Source organism: Sabethes cyaneus, chromosome 3 (genome assembly GCF_943734655.1).
Source record: "Sabethes cyaneus chromosome 3, idSabCyanKW18_F2, whole genome shotgun sequence".
Taxonomy (NCBI): domain Eukaryota; kingdom Metazoa; phylum Arthropoda; class Insecta; order Diptera; family Culicidae; genus Sabethes; species Sabethes cyaneus.
This window is the reverse complement of record NC_071355.1, coordinates 100140176-100152462: the sequence shown is the minus strand read 5'-3', so window position 1 is coordinate 100152462 and position 12287 is coordinate 100140176. Positions and strand designations below refer to the sequence as shown.

Here is a 12287-nt window from a genome sequence, read left to right as displayed (position 1 = left end):
GGTGCTGTCGTCAGTGCGCTCATCGCTATGTTTTCATGCCAGTGAAATGTTGTTGAACGCTAATTTTCTTTTCGTCCGGATGATTGAATCACAGAGAACAGACATCCATTCAGGAACAAATTTTTCGGGAATTCTTGGATAAAATTTCAAATTAAAATCACCTAATATGCTAGCGTCACCACCACTATAGTTTCCCAACTAAATGATTCTTTTGATTTGCACACTGACAACCTTTAGCTCCTCTGGCGCTAGTATATATGGACTATAAGCGTTATGCTAGCGCCAGAAGCTAGCTGTTGTGAGTTTAGTGTAGAATTTTATGCGCCTTTAGCGACATCAAGGGGTTTCCAGTAAGGCGTATAAGTGCGTAATAATCAGAGATTACTTTTGTAATCATTTACGAATTAACACAGAGAACAGATTAACAGGCTCGAAGAAAGTAATCGATTTTTTGTGTGTAAAATCTGTCGGTAGCGCCCTCCAGAAATAGTTTGCCAAACGCTTAAAAATATATCCATGTACCTTTATTAATATTTCTTTGTGCTGGAGGTACATAGCAGCGATGGCAGCGACATCAAGATTTAGTTTGCCACTTACTGCTCGAGGGGTGCTCTATTGAAGGATTACTCGTCGATTACATAAAAACCTTTTACACACTTTTTGTCAATTACCTGGTAGTCTGTTCTCTGTGGAATCAATTAGGTAATCAATGGTAATCAGTAGTGTAATCAATGATAATCTTAAGTAATCATTGGTAATCATGATTAATTTATAGTAATCACAAGAGATTGATTACTGGTAATCAGAGATAATCAGTAAAGTAATCAAAAGTAACTTTTTTCAGTAGTGCGTAGTAATCATTGCTGTTGGAAACCCCTTGAGCGACATCAACACTATAGTTTCCCAACTAATTTGACATAAGTTTTATCCAAGTGGGGACCTTTCGCTTGGATGTCTGTCCTCTGTGATTGAATCCCAAAACTGCACCTGTTTGCACCGATTTTTTCAGAAATTTGAAGCAAGCGAAGTTTACAATCACATTACTTGGCAGCCATATTCGAAATTTTAAACTGGTTGTCAAAGTTTGACAATGAGATTCCCTTTTGATGAATCAATCTCAGGCACACACACATATGCATATATAATGTAAATACATTATCTGAATATGTATGATGTTTACCACGCGCACTGCAGCGACACTGGCATTCTATATATATATATATATATATATATATATATATATATATATATATATATATATATATATATATATATATATTGATTATAATACTGGTATCCCGCATTTTGCACCTTACTGGACACCGCAGTCTAAAAGTGCGATTGGCACAAAAAGTGCGACAATGCGAATGCTGTGAGTAAGAAAGAGAAAGACTGACAATTACAATGTTGCTGTTTTGTCATATACATTGGCATTAGAGAAAATAATCTGGATTAATCCAGGTACAGCTGCAAAGCACAATATTTACATGGATATTTTTTTATTTCTATTTCTGGAGGGCGCCCACCGGCAGATTTTACTCACAAAAAATCGATTACTGCCTTCGAGCCTGTTAATCTGTTCCCTGTGTATTTAGCACCCGGGGGTGTATTCGTGGGGAATCAGCTGCCCATGAGGCTGGTGGCGTACTGGGATCAACAGCTGGCAAGACTGTCATCTGCTAGGTCATCTGCATACATTTTGAGTGAAGCCGAAATTTTGGTCCAGTAATCCAGCTTGACAGTTGGCTCCGAGGTATGACGCAAGCCTACTAAGTCAGTCGTCGTATGTTCGAATCTCGACTGGGAGAGGCTGTTAGAGTCAATGTTAGAGTCAGGATCGTAGCAACTGGCGCTGCAATTGCCCTGCACTCTAACCGCTGGCTGCGAAGTCTGTCGTATAAAAACAGAAGGTCAAGTTTCGATAACGGGATGTAGCACCTAGGCTTTGCTTTGCTTTTTTTTTGTCCAGCTTGACAGCTTATCTTTCAGCTAAAACTCTATTCATACTGAATCATCAGTTCTGCTAGACTGGTACCATATAATTGAAATGTTTTCCGTTTTACAGAAATATGTTAAGTGATAACGAGCATTACCAAATTTTGAAGCACGAATTTTCAGGCGGAGGATAAATAATTAATCAGGAACGAGATATCTTTGGAGTAAACTGGTCGAAAGATTATCGACCCATACATTTTCGCAGAAACTTTGAATGGTGCCAAGTAGGGCACGGGAGGATATTTTCGGCCCATTAAGCGACTACATCTATTTTTTCGGCCTATGGCCTAGCTCTAGTGGCAGAGTTGGTGGTTTTGATGTTCTTCGAATAAAAAATAGTAGATTACTGTAGGGAACGAGCCGAGTTAGATGAATCAGCGCAAAACAAATCTAATGAAACTGGATTATTTACTTGAGTGTAACTGAAACCCCTTGCATAGGAAGAATATCGTCATACCACAGAGAACAGACTACCAGGTAATTGACAAAACGTGTGTAAAAGGTTTTTATGTAATCTACGAGTAATCCTTCAATAGAGCACCCCTCGAGCAGTAAGTGGCAAACTAAATCTTGATGTCGCTGCCATCGCTGCTATGTAACTCCAGCACAAAGAAATATTGATAAAGGTACATGGATATTTTCTGATGCGTTTGGCAAACTATTTCTGGAGGGCGCTACCGACAGATTTTACACACAAAAAATCGATTACTTCCTTCGAGCCTGTTAATCTGTTCTCTGTGGTGTTATGTCTGTGCCTACAGTAAACTTTTGGAGGTGGCAGCAGCTTTTACACACAAAAAATCGATTACTTCTTTCGAGCCTGTTAATCTGTTCTCTGTGGCTTACGTTCGTCAACGCCTAGGGGTTTCCAGTAAGGCGTATAAGTGCGTAGTAATCAGAGATTACTTTTGTAATCATTTACGAATTAATTAGGTAATCAATGGTAATCAGTAGAGTAATCAATGATAATCTTAAGTAATCATTGGTAATCATGATTAATGTATAGTAATCACAAGAGATTGATTACTGGTAATCAGAGGTAATCAGTAAAGTAATCAAAAGTAACTTTTTTCGAAGGAGCGTAGTAATCATTGCTGTTGGAAACCCCTTGGTCAACGCGGACTCAAATGATTACCAAAGTAATCTCTGATTACCGCGGACTTCCATCTTACTGGAAACCCCTTGCAAAAACCTGTCTCTCTTGAAAGAATTTCATTAAAAAAAAGTTGATCTGGCAACCTTGCATATTTGTTCGGAACGCAAACATACGGGAACTGGATACTGGTGGTGGTGGTACGTTACACAGAAGACAGAAGTAAAAAGTTTTGCTGTGGCTTGTTCCAGTGCAGTGCGTATGTAAAAAAACCTTTGTTTCTCTAGTTGTTTTCAAGATTATCAGGAATTTGTGATTACATTAAAGGTTGTTATCGAATCGCGTTTTCGCCTTTCACCCGTTACTTGGGTAAGTTATTGAAATTTTGTAGTGTGATGTCGTAGTCGTAGTGACACAAATGCCGGGAATTTGACGCGCCAAACAGAAGGGTCCAAGCGCTAAAATGTGGCACTGAGGGATTATATTTATAGACCTTACGAAATATCATTATTAGAAATCAGATCCCGAGAATATATTCGATATTTTTTTCTCGATAAGAACTGAGAAAGAGTACATAGTGCTTATGCAAAATGTGTCTGTACACTGAATTTTATTTAATGTGTGTTATTGCTTACAGATCAGTAAATATGAATTTATGATTTAAAGGTTATATGGTGACAGTTATCGGTTTACCCGCGCAGTGCAGCTTGTTGTTTACATTAGTTAGAGATATTCAGAGAGTGGCCGTCTTAAACCGTAAATTTTAATCGAACCAATCGAACAGAATCACTTGTCAAAAGCTGAGAGAGAGGAGCCAGCTGGAATTGTTTTTGTGCAACGAACTGTCAGTGGAAACCGGGTAACAACTGTCACTCTGAACCGGGCTTACTTGATTGAATAAAACAGGGGAAGTATTTATTTGCGATGAAATTTCAAACTCCTCGCAAACCCGACAATGCTGACTTGATTTAAATGGTGATAGAAGTAAATCGTGTTGCTAGTGTTTACTGCGTGTGTGTTGTTTGTCTCCAGCAATCTGCTTCCTCATTCAGCCAATCGTCCTTTTAAGCAGAGCTGCCATAAATACAGATATTTGTGCATGCATAAATTTGGTACCCTACCGTTTTCTCCGGAGTATTTAATTTTCTCGATCTAATCTTTTAAATAACATAAATAATTTATGGACTACTTTAAAATTCAGGAACATTAGTAGAGCCAGAAATCACAGCAACTGAAATAATTGATGGGTCCCAAATTTATGTATGCACAAATATCTGTATTTGTGGCAGCTCTGCTTTTAAGGATTAGAGAAGAGTTAATGAATTAGAATTTTCTCGCTTCTCTAATGACGTGGTTGCTTGGTCAATGGTGCTTGTTCGTTATTTCGTCGCAAAAAATATGAAGGCAGTATTTGGTTCCGCTATCCGGCATGTGCAACTACAATCCACTGCATATTTCTGGGCCCACAAAAGCAAACCAAATTTAACACCCGACGAGGTTGCCAGCTTAAGACCATCTTTGAAGCTGTCAGCTTAGGCACGCTCTATGTAGGTTTTTTTTGTACAGGTTGGATAGGAAGTGTCATTCCCGTGGGTAACATCGTACTATCGTGCATAAACGTCACGCATACATTCTTTCAAATGGTTACAATCACCAGAGGTGAGCACCGCTAACCGAAATTTTACAGCGGGGTGCTATCCGTATCTTAACGAACGGTGTTTGACAGTCCACTTAACGAAGGGCGCTATTTCAAAAAATGCAAGAAATAGCGCCCGTCTGACAGGTAGATTTGCTGCCAACCTTTGTCGAGATGTGCTGAGATGTTGGCAACAAAAACATGGCACCCATCGCAAGCCCCTGAAATTTTAGCTTCGCTAACAGCTAATCCGCTAATTCAAAACGTTAGCTTCGGTAACCGCTAAATTAACCAAAACTAACGGTTTTGGTTAGCTAACGCTAACCGTTAACCGCTAAATTTGTTAGCAGCGTAGATTTGGCAATACTTTGATCAGTGCTAATTTCGGCAAAAAAAAAGAAAATCATCGTTGCAAAGGCAAGTGCAAAGGTCTAAGACAAAGTAGATAAGTTAATTCCGTGAAAAAAATTGATGCATTCACAATAAATGATTGAAGAACATTATCGCTTACCACATTAGCACGTCAAAAAGCGTAACAAAATATTTCCAGGTGGCTAGACATAGTTTTGTCGTTTTTCATTGGAGTTTTCCATCACTGAAAATTTTGGTTAAAGCTTTCCAAATATTTTTTTTTATTTGCTGCTTATATATTATTGGGTTTACAGTTGGGCATCACCCCGTTGATGGGTAACTGTTTACCCGAAACCGATCGGTAAAAAAGAATATTTTTTATGTTTGAACCAACGATGCGTTTTGTGTCCCATGTTTATAGTTACTTTTTCATTAAAAAAATTGCTTTACAACATGCTTGAGTTACTGAGATATGCACTTTTAAAGTAGTAGGATAAGCGTACCAGTAGTGGCGCATCTAGTAATAAAATTTCAAGTTTTCAGTGAAAATACATTGAAATCAGAAAAAATCTACATGCATTAGCGCACGATATGATTAAAACGTTCTTATCTTAAAAATTTTGAAAACGGTACGATATAGTTTTTCCAAGTTTGTTTTTGGGTTTTCCGCTGTCATAGGGAGTTTTGTAAAAACTGTTTGCAGGTAATAGTTTTTCTTGGTTGTTGAGAAAACTTTATTGTATTGATACTTGGGCAAACACTTATGAATTTCTGAAATAAGTGATCGACCAAGAAAATTGAAAAGTACCTGGATGTTGTGATGCTTCCAGAGAATGTAGGAGGCCTCTAGTTTTCTAAATATTGATTTATCCCTTTAAGCACGAGCTCATACAATTGTGTAGGTGAAAACTTTTGGTAAAACGACTACACGAAATCGCTCTGACCCACAAAGTACAAAAGTTGCAAACGTCAGCTTAAAAGTTACACTTCGTATTCAAATAGTTAGATACGCTTTAGAAGAAGAAATTGTTTTATAGTTCCGCGAAATTGCGAAAAATTTCACGTCCTTGAACGGTTATTTGAGTCTGCGTACAAAAGCTTGGAGTTTGGAAACCTTCGACGAAAATCTGTGTGATAATATGATAACTACATGGAGCGAAAAAGTTCCAGTTTGTTTCAAACAAAATGATTGTTGCTTTAAGCCTCAATAAAATATTTTTATAACAACCTGAAAATATTTTTGCTCCAACAGGAGATTCTGTTTGAATCAAAAAAATAACAGTTTTGAATTAAAAGTATTTTCAAATTTGAAGTTAAGAGTGATATAACAATGAATAATTTTCATTCAATTTTCATTTCAATCATATATTTCAATTTGAAACAAAACGAAATTTTTGTTTGTGCGTAAAACAACCATAAATATAGTTGAAATTACATTTTTATTCTCCGTGTACATAGTAGAATTAAAAGAACATGTTCATATTTCTCAACAATTTTCGTTCTGCAAAAAAAGTTAGCGGTTTATTTAGCGACACGTAAATTTAGCGGAAGCTAACAAAAACGCTAACGGCTATAAAAATTAGCGAAAACGCTAACCGCTAACCAAAATGCTAGCTGAGCTAATGAGCTGTTAGCGGATTAGCGGAAATGTGCCCACATCTGACAATCACTAACACTTAGAGCTAGGGTTATCAGGTGATTTTTTGAAGTCTTCACGAATCAAGAAAAAATGTCTCCATTTGTCTTCTTTCGGCTTTTCAGAATTTCCCGCCCACTTAAATTGCATGGTGAAGACATTTCAAAATAAATGTCTTATTTGTAACTCAAATCCTCAAAAATGTCTTCAAAATGAAGACATGTCTTCACTTCTCTTCGCATCTCTGCTTAGAGCATCCGCACGGGGGTCCTCAAATGATTCACTATCGCTAGTTTAGAGACCCACTTGACCCTAAATGGGGATGGGAAATGACGCAGTAAAAATAAGTTGTCGGTCTTCAAATTTGGCGACCCGCTACAAATCTGATGATGGTTTCTATTTTTGCGTTCGTACACATGTGGCCAGTAATGTCAGTAATGTAACATGTAAAAGTTGCTGTACTCGGTTTAGTGGATGTATTGTGTTATTTCCGTTTTACGTTTATTTTGATTAAATTGTTTGCTATGTACTTTTCTTTAAGAAAAAATGAATAAATTGAATAATTTTTGATTAGCAATGTACAAATAACCACATCTGGCGTCATAGATTGCTGACGTTTACCGCACGTACAATTCGCCGCATATACGTATACATATATAAGTGAGCGTGAGTATGTCTGTACATTTCGCCATAACTCCAGAACGCCTTGACCGTTCTGCACCAAACTTGGCACACATGTTCCTTGCCATAAGGGAATCAGCACTGGCTGCTTGAGAAAAGAAGACTCCATAACAGAGGGATGGAAAGTCATAACTCCGAAACGCCTGGACGGTTCTTCGTCAAACGTCGTTTGTCAAACACATGTTTTTTGACAAAATATTTAGCGCAGGGGGGTTGACTATTACAACGAGGGAGGGAGGTTCAAATAGGTAAAGAAGTGCGTTTCTTTTGCATTTGGAACGACAGCAGTTGTACAAGTGGCTGAATTTCTGAGAGGGGGAATAAGGTGGCCAAGGGAGAGGTTCAAAATCGTAACGTAAACGTAAACGTCTGAATAGCAGGCGATCGCCCAGAGAATGGCTGAAGCTGCTGGTACAAAAAATATTTTCGGCGAAGTACGATGTCGTAGTCATAATGAGCGACGAAAACTACTTGACACTGGATGGCAATGACAGCCAGAGTACCAAATACTTTACATCCCCCTCCAATAGGGCAAGTGATGACGTCAGGTATATCTTCCGCCCTAAGTTTCTGAAGGAGATCCTTCTGTGGCTGGCGATCAGCGAGAAGAGTATGTTCACTGTTCTTTCAATCGGAGTTTCCAGTGAACGAGAAGTAGTACGGAGTACCTACCGGAAGTTACCGCCGTCCATTATCCTAAGAGATTAGTTGAGGAGATGTATCCCCGTAATGTAATCTCCCAATGTTTCCCAACTGTAACCAATATGAAATTTTTGGGAGAAACTTAAACGGAGCATTTACTTCAATACTTTTGTTGCCAAAATGAAGAATGAGCTGATCGCTAAGGCCACGAAAGTGTTGAATAACATGCCGACGTCTATCTTTTGATCGGCCGTAACGAAGGTTCCCGTGAACCGTTGTAAAGCTGTTTGGCAGGGCGTCGAAACATTGTTATAGAATGCTTAATGAACATAAGATTCAAGCAAAATTAGTTTCATTGCATTATCTTTTGTATTTTTTTCGTCGTCATCCGAAATTAGTCTATTTTTCCAAAAGAGTTGGATTTCGAATTTGGCAACAAATGCGTGTCGCCTATGTTGCCAAAATCGAAACCGTGCCAAAATCGAGACCCTTTTTTGAAATGAAAAAATTGAATGTAAATGCATTAAAAATTGAGAAAAAATTATTAATCAACGATTGCAATCATTTTATGCTTGAAAATCCGCCGAGAGTTATCCGTCCGGTACAAGTAAGTTTTTCGCAACCTACGGTAAGTCGTAGTCCTACGGCAATAAAAATATTGTTCGAAACATTCTATAACAGCAAACTTTTCTTAATGAACACACTGAGGGCATCATTTTTGCGTCATTTAAAGCAAGGGTAAGGGAAATATTTTGTGTTGCCAAAAACGGATACTTTTGTTGCCAAAATCGAGGCATGCCAAATTCGAAATCCTACTGTATATACGTTAACTGCAGCTAAGCATTGGATGAGGAGAAACTTCTCCGTTCAAGATATGGCAAAAAAACTGAATCTAAGCAAAAGTTTCGCCCAGAAGGCCAAAATTCGAAAATTCGGCTGGAATACGTACGTTCAAGGTACGGAAGGCCCCAACAGAATACGGTCGCGAAAGCCGTACCCGGAAGTCATACGATCAGAAGCAGACAAAACCACGCTGCTGCATTATATACGTCGAGACCGCCGTGAAATCGGGTTTCAACCAGATACTGCGCAGGTAACCAATAAGCATTTCCAATGCAATTTAAATGCAAGCCAATAAGCATTTAAGTTGCCTTAAATGCTATTTTGGCAAAATATGCGGCTACTTTACTGCTAGCCCTCTTATAGTGCTGACAATGCTTATTTGCAGCTAGTTACTGACAAGAAGAATTTAAATAGAATTGTGGATGCCAATTTACAACAGTTATGCAGTCAAAAGGCTGATAAACAGCAACCTGCAGTATAAAACGCCAGGGATGCTAATAAACGATTGATTTACTGCTTACACTAATGCTTATTGGTTACCTGGGATACCTATAGATGTTGTACATAAAAGAGTCAGCTGGGAACTGAAATAGTTTTTATGGTCGTATTGGATTTTATTTAACTGAATAAAAACTTCTGGCTGTTTGCAACATTTATGTAGTCTATTGTTTGAGTTAGTCACCGTTCGCTTTATAATCTGAGTTTCTTGAAACTCTTGTTTCTTTCTTTCACCGAAAATATCAAGAAACTCAGATTATTTATGTAGTCTGATTAGAGTAAAATGTTGCTTAGAAAATTCTTGATCGTTTGCTATCATTAATTCATTTTTTAAAATTTTGCGACTTGGTCCGGTCTGATTTAACACCGACAACATGATATCGCGACAAGCAATCGAGTTGAGCAGGCGAGTCGAGCAGTCGAATCAAGCAATCGAGTCAAGCAGTTGGGTCGAGCAGTCGAGTCGAACAGTCAAATCGAGCAGTTATATCAAGCTGTTCAGTCAAGCAGTCCGGTCGAGCAGTTGAATCGAGTGGTCAAGTCGAGCAATCCAGTCGAGCAGTTAAGTCGAGTAGTCCAGTCGAGCAGTTGAATCGAGTAGTCTAGTCGTGCAGTCGAATCGAATGGTTTAGTAAAGCAGTCGGGTCAAGCGGTTAAGTCGACCAGTTTATTTGAGCAGTCGAGTAGTCCAGTCGAACGGTTTATTTGAGCAGTCGAGTCGAGTAGGCCAGTCGAGCAGTCGAGTCGAGTAGGCCAGTCGAGCAGTTGAGTCAAGCAGTTAAATCGAGCAGTTTAGTCGAGCAGTTAAATCAAGCTGTTCAGTCAAGCAATCCAGCCGAGCAATTGAATTGAGCAGTTAAGTCGAGCTGTCGAATCAAACAGTTAAGTCAAGCAGTTGAGTCGAGCAGTCTGGTTGAATGACTAAGTCGAGCTGTCGAATCAAGCTGTCAGTTGAGTCGAGCAATCAAATCGAGTAGTCTAGTCGAGTAGTTGAATCGAGTAATCGGGTTGGGCAGTAGACTCAAGCAGCCGATTTGAATAGTCCAATCGAGTAGTTGAGTCAAGCAGTTTATTCGAGCTGTCGAATCGAGCAATTGAGTCGAGCAGTCCAGTCGACTAGTGGAATCAAGCAGTTGATTCGAGCAGTTGAGTCGAGCAGCAGTTGAGTCGAGCGTCGAATCGAACAGTTGAGTCGAGCAGTTCAATCGCGCAGTTAAGTCGAGCAGTCAGGTCGAGTAGTAAGTCAAGCAAATGTATCAAGCAGTCGAATCGAATAATTAAGTCGAGTAGTCCCCTCGAGCAGTTAAATCGAGCTGTTCAGTCAAGCAGTTGAGTCGAGCAGTCGAATCGAACAGTTCAGTCGAGCAGTTCAGTTAAGCAGTCCAGTCGAGATTATCTAAATAGATGAGTGATCTCTGCTTTTGAAACACGGAGTTATATTACAAAACTCAACTTGTCTCAGACGCTGAAAAAATTATAATTTTGGAGTACTACCAAATAAACTTTTACGATCATTTAAATATGTCAAAGTATCAAGGGCACGCTGCAACATGATGCATATATTGTATCTCAAATTTCACCTTTATTGCAATTTGATTTTATACTATTATTAGTGTAAAACCCCATTTTTATTTTGCTTGACTGGGAGCGAAATGCGCACCGTCAGCTCGGTATGTGAGGCGATATGAAACGGCAATCTCGGGGCAGGAGGTAGACTAAATTGATTCCTTCAAAACTGTTTTCGCTCCCGCTGCAGAACAAGAGCTGGTGGATCATATTTTGGATATGGAGGTTCGATGTTACGGTATCGATACGGCTAGCAGTCAATAGATTTTTCGACATTTTGACACGTTTTATGTTTGTGTATGTATGGGTGTGTATGTGTATATGTACATATGTGTGTATGTATGTATATGTGTGTGTGTGGTTGTACTTGTATACACCCTCCAAGTATGTGTTTATTAGGGTGCTCATTATGCCCCAGGGAGTGCTCATTGTGCCTCACACACTGACCGATTTTTAGTTTTTGAAGCATAAATTTAAATTTTAATTTTCGTCATCATTAATCATTCAATTATCGATAGTGAATTTATAATTGGCAATGACGGCGCTTTAAAAATTCAGTCATTTAGGATGCTTAAATCAGCCAACAAGTTAGAGTGCGGGGTCAGTCCCGTCGTTGTGGTTAGCATTCACGCCGAGGACCCGGGTTCAAATCCCAACCCCGCAGAAGTCACGAATGACCCAAAACTGGTTAAAGTGGCTATAATCTAAACAAAAAAAAGTTAGGGTGCTCATTATGCCCCTAATACCCCTAATTTAAATAAAAAGTCATTTGAGTAGTAGCAGAGTGTGATTTATCTATTTGGGACAAGCGTTACCCTTACTCTATTTCGGACATTTATATTTGATTTTACCATAAATGTCCAAAATGGCGTACGCGTAACGCTTGTCCAAAATAGATTAATCACTCTAGTATCAGGAATATTAAATATGAAACGAAATAGTGATTGTGAATTCTATTTATTTGTATATGCATAGTGCGAATACATTTGATCTTGTTAGTTTTATTAAGGCAAAGCATGTACATTGAATTTGTTTTGCTAATATTTATCGTATTATCTTCAAGATAGAAGCTGTTACTGTTGTTCGGTTCGGCTACGAAATAATTGTACGATTGTTGAATCGATTACAACTTTTTCGTTCAACTGCTCTGCATGATAAGATGATTATTATTGATCAAGGTTTGAGTTGTCTTTAAGTTATTTTCAAGACGGGAAAGTAAAGTGTAGAATAAAAATGTTCAGCAATAAAAGCATTGCAAAAAGTCGTACTTTGTATTTCATGTTTTGTTTTGTTATCTTATTTTAATGTTCTAGACGACTGTTGTCAAAAATTTTGATGTGAAGCTC

At 38.5% G+C, this 12287-nt stretch overlaps 1 protein-coding gene across 1 annotated transcript in view; it reads left to right on the top strand.

The window, feature by feature from the left end:
- The first annotated feature begins 3276 nt into the window (after positions 1-3276).
- Positions 3277-12287, top strand: part of LOC128742411 (protein NASP homolog) — a 37300-nt gene continuing 28289 nt past the window's right edge. The window contains exon 1 of the mRNA XM_053838766.1: positions 3277-3457. The gene's annotated coding sequence lies outside the window, so the exon portion shown is untranslated. The remainder of the gene's footprint in view (positions 3458-12287) is intronic.